The following is a 5,555-nucleotide window of genomic DNA, read 5'->3' on the forward strand; positions in this document are numbered from 1 at the left end:
GTGTGTGTGTGTGTGTGTGTGTGTGTGTGTGTGTGTGTGTTTACTAGGCAACACAGGCTTTCCTGAAACTCGCAGTGATCTTTCTCCATATTCTGAGTGCTGCTGGTATTGAAGAAATGCACTACTATGCTCAGATTCAACAGTAAGTTTTATTGCATATTCTCTCTCTCTCTCTCTCTCTCTCTCTCTCTCTCTCTCTCTCTCACACACACACACACACACACACACACACACACACACACACACACAGAGGGATGTTAATTGTTATTGTATTTGTATGAGTATTTTGCCTGTATGTGTGTCTTTGGAACACATTCATGTCTGTCGGCCAGGGAGGTCAGGGGAGGATGTCAGAAGGCCTGGAACTTGAGTTACAGATGGTAGTGAGCTGCTGTACATTCTGGGAATGACACCTGGGTGCTCTGGAAGAAGCTTCAGTGCTCTTAGCTTCTGAGGTATTTCCCACCCCATGTTTTCTATTCCCAATAATGTTTCCTGTCCAAGGCATTGTAGGTCACTTGGGGAAGGGTCAGACTTGTGTTGAGGGGGTCCCTGCAGGTGTCAGAAACAGAAGCAGATCGTGCTAAAAGATGAGAATGAAAGCCCGGTGCAGATTGACTTTGTCAACTTGGATCAGGCTTGGGGGAGTCTAGCACTAGGCAGTACACTGCCAGACTAAAACACAGTACAATTTGGGAAAAGATTTCCAGGCAACAGTCAGTCCAATCAGTCCAACTCCAGGTGCACAATAAAGTGTAAGGTATGACTACATAAAAACTCTTAGAACGGACATGTGACCATGAGGGTGGGTTCTTGCTGAGGACAAGCCTCAGCCATTTTTGGGCTTCTTCGGAATAGGAGGATTGGAGCAGTTCAAAATCAGGGTCTTAGGCAATGTTTCAGGTGCAAGCTGACAGGTGAGTTATAGCTGTCCTGAAGCTGTACTGGGAGACAGCTTGCAGCTTCTCCCCCTCCCCTCCCTGTCCCCCTCTCCCCCTCGCCCTCTCTCATTTTACCTCAGATTTTTATTGGTTATGTACTTCCTTGTTGTACAATAATATATAATCAAGAACCTTTTCATTTTTCTTCAGTTTCCTTATTCCCCCCCAAAAGCCCTATGTAACTATGTCACCAGAAAGCACAATTCTCACACAAAGTCACAGCTCAGTGTCTACAAAAAGCAAGTTATACATTAACTTTTAACTTTCAGAAAAGCTTCCAGATCACAGGTCAGCTGGGCATGAACTTGCAGTTACAGCATTGACACGAGAACAGAAAGGTGCTAAACAGGTCAGGGTAATGTTAATATTTTTAACTTGTCTAAATTTACAGAATCTCATTATAAAACTTATTCAAATGTCTATTTCTACAGTACTTTTCAAACTCTTTTTCATATACAATATAAATTCCTCTTACAACTTCCCCCCAGGGCTCCTTCACAAGCCTAAATTCTGTCTCTTAAAACCTGTACCCTACTTTCCTTAACAGGTGACATCCGTGTAAGGGTTGGAATATTGCTGAAGGAAGACCCCAGACTCAAATAGTGTGCAAAGACAAAGATCGTGTATTCTACAGAAACATCTAGCACATAAGGGTTATCATTGTGTTTCCAAATGTCAACACACAAATGGACGTTTAGTTCCTTTTATAACAGGACTGCTTATTTACTTCTGAGATAACAGCAGACTTCTAAACTTAGGTCACATTCCAAGGGATTACAGAAACCATTAACGGAAGGTCTTAAAGAAGATATACCCCATAGGACCCCAGGTACAAAAAACAGGAGATAAGATATTGGCTGGGTTTGTCTAAACAAAATTTCAAGGATGGCTTAGTTACAGTCTTAAACTTTCCATGACCCTCTAAGCTAGTAACAAATGGTGAAAGTTAACCTAGACAATTGCTCCCAGTGTATATGCACCTAGGCATTCTCTGTTATAACCTCTTATTCAATTTATGACTGAATTTATGCAGACTCAAAGTGAACTTTTTCCCATGCTCTGAGAGTAGTACAAGTACTGAGAACAAAGCGCAGAGAGTCCTCTCCTCTTTTCTCCCCATACTTCAACTTAGATCCCACAGGCTGCTTTCTTTCTCCCCCGCCCTCCTCTACATCACTTTGAGGTGCTAACCAGAGACTGCAGTTTCCAACCTTGAAAGGACCCAGTCAGGCAGATCAGCTGCAGAGTACCTTAGCAAGTGGCTTGAGGCCTAATTTTTAGGTGGAAATAAAATGGGATTTGAAAACTGAAGTCCTGACCAGGGGGTCAAATCAGTATATATTCGAATTTTTCCAGGAAGTCAGTTCATTAATCCAATGGCCCTCTTATGGGGTTCAAACTTTTCTACCCACTCTTTTATCTTTTTTATTATCCATGTGTCTTCCAGTTTTCCCCAATAATAATTCTGGATCAAACTTTCTGTTATTAGAGATCTCCCCACACGGGGGCTCTCACCATTGCTCATTAACGCAGTAGACCCAGCTATTTCTCTCTCTGTCTTGTCCCTTGTATTCCATGGACATCCCTGTCCTTAGTGACCCAGGCCCAGTGTTGCTTTTTCCTGGGGTCTTTACTTTTCTTAACTACTAAAACTTCAAGTTTCTCAAAAACATTTCCTGCTTCAAATATTTCCTAGTACAACTTAATTACCATGAGTTGGCTAAAATTTCCCAGAGAACATTAAGGCAGTCAGCCTCCACATTCAGAACCTCTTGTCTGGATTTGCCTGGGTTGACTACTGGAATAGCCAGGGCCAAAGCAGTTTGTTCCTAATAGACATCAGAGCCATTTCCTTCTCTAGTAAAGCCCTCAATCCCCTTTCCAGAATTTTTTTTTACCAGAGTTATGTTTGAGGACAAATATGCTATGAAAAAGCCAAAACAGACAAGCACACAGGAAAGATCAACACCATCTGTATACTAGAAAGCCAGAGATGAATTATTCAGGTTATGCAGCCGAGTTTGCAACCATGTTGCACCTGACAGGTTCTATAGCTAAAAGGTCTAGAATTTAATGTGGAATCTGACCAATAGCATAGAGGTCAGCTAGCCACAAAGTACATATGATAGCTCCCCAAAGGATGGGTAATAGTCTAGGGGGGAAAAGTCTCAGATAATCATTCTGGGGAATTTGGGTGAAGTCTGTCTCCACAGATAGCAAAGAAGTCGCCAGGTCATTAACAAAATCCACTCCCAGACTTTTGGATTGAATGCAGGAATTTTATCTTCTTCATAGAAAAGCTCCTGTATGTTTTGACATTCCTTGTTTCTTAGTACACAGATAGTATGCAAAAACAAAGAGAAACAACCAGCTTTCAGGTGTCAACCATTCTTTGAAATGTCCCCAGAAAAAGGCACACAGATCTTCTTATAGGGAACCAAGGGAACTAACTCTCTAGGAGGATTAGGTAATCTAAATTTTTGTTGGTGGGTGATCAGTGGTCTACATTCCTATGTCATGAATGTTCAATCATGTGTGGTCAGTGGTCTGCACTCCTGTGTCATGAACATTCAACTATGTCATGAAATAGTGCAGCCCATGTAGATGGCCCATTCTGAAATAAGAAATTTCCCCATTTTTGTGGCTATTCCGGGCTGTTCTTTGGGAAAAGGTTTTGTAACCTCGTTCTGGGTTTTATGGTCTGTTTCTAGAGCTGGTGTCTTATGACCTAGTTTCTGGGACTTGTGATCTATTCCTGAAGCTGTTGTCTTACACCATTTTTTGAAATCAGGTTTGGTCCTTAAATGGAGACAAATGGAGTTTATTTGCCCTTTCAATACATCATGATTAGCAGGTAGCATTGGCTCCTGAAAAAAATCTACCTTCACAGTGTCACTTACTTGATTTTCAGCTAAGAACTTGTGGTATAAGATGAAAATTCCAGAAGCATTTCTGACTATTATTTTTATAATTTACATCTGTTTCTGCGGACTTTGAACTAAGAATGCTACTAAATATCTTTGTTGTTAAATTGTGACCACGTTTAGAAGAGGATTTAACTTAGCATGCTTAAGAGTAGGCAAACCTGTATGTGAATGTACCTAGACTTCCTAAGTAAAATCTCTAATGCTTCCTTTGTTGAAGAAAAGCATTGCTTTGGAAATGACTCCCATGCTCTCCTTGCCTGCCACAGGGGGAAAAATCTTTCTCAGTTCTCCTGCCTTGACTTTTGTCATGGCTACTCTTGGTAGTCAAAGTGACTAAAATTCAGAGTTGGGTACTGTGAGAGATTTTTCTTTATTTTTTAAGATTTATTTATTTTGTGTATATGAGTACATTGTAGCAGTTTTCAGACACATCAGAAGAGAGCATCTGATCCCACCTCAGATGGTTGTGAGCCACCATATGGTTGCTGGGAATTGAACTCAGGACCTCTGGAAGAGTAGTCAGTGCTCTTAACCACTGAGAGATTTTTCTTAATTATAATTTTGGAAGTGGGAAAACAGTTCTTCAATCTGGATCTTTTGAGGTGGTATGATCCACCTTTAATTTAGATCTAACCACAGCTTCTGGTGGTAGCCTACATATATAAAGGACATTGGAGATAGTAGCTCTTTCCCTTTGTCTGCTTGCCCTAGCTCTGGCTTGCCAGTTTTGTTTTGTTTTGTTTGTTTGTTGTTCGGTTTTTGGTTTGTTTTTGTTTGTTTGTTTTTTTTCTGGCACTAAAGAATTCTGATGCATATGGATGATCATCTGAGACATCTAGCAACATGGACTCAACCACTTTCCATTGGTTGACAGCCATTGTTAGAGTAGTTGGACCACAGCCTGTTAGCCATGCTAATAAACCCACTTTTTACACATGTAAAAAGGGATTCATTCTATCAGTTTTGTGGATTGTTTATCTAGAGAATCTTAAGTACCTCAGCTATTTTGCTTGTTTGTTTTTGTTCTTTCCTCCTTCCCACTGAGGAAGATGTGCTGGCTAACAATAGCGCTCCACAGTGTTTGTCATCGATTTCTTGCTTGGTGAAAAATAGTTGCAGTTTACCTGAACCCACCATGAAGGCACAAAACAGATATCTTGTTTCCTAAAGTCTCTCTCTCTTTGTTAATATCCTGGCCATCCTTCCACTTGAGGGCCAGATTGAGAACTCCACTGCAAGTTGAGAATTGGGCTATGTAAGTTATTTACCTTGATTCCAGGAGGAAGAAGGGGAAGTGCCTACTGAGTCCTGAGGAGAGTTCAAGCAAGGGATGAAGTGACAAGTAGTGAGGGCTCGGTCAATTGCCACAAGGGGAGGAGAAGGCGGCTGAGCAGAGGAACTGGAGTGGTGGGTCCCTCCCGGGGCTGGGTGGGAAGACAAGACAGGTAGAATATTGGAGGACAGGCACAAGTGCTACTGAAATGCACATCTCTGCACATCTGGAAAAGTTTTGGCTCTGACCTGGAAGTCTGAGCCGGGAACTTCTATGCTGTGTCCCATCAGCGTACTCTAACCCTAAGGGCAGTGCTTTTGTTACTCAAGACTCACTGGCCAATCAGAGCCTTCAGATGGACCTGCCAGTCAGAAAAGGGGGAGGATCCTTCCGGGTGTCACGCTGTAAGTTCCG

Source organism: Rattus rattus, chromosome 2 (assembly GCF_011064425.1).
Source record: "Rattus rattus isolate New Zealand chromosome 2, Rrattus_CSIRO_v1, whole genome shotgun sequence".
Lineage (NCBI taxonomy): Eukaryota > Metazoa > Chordata > Mammalia > Rodentia > Muridae > Rattus > Rattus rattus.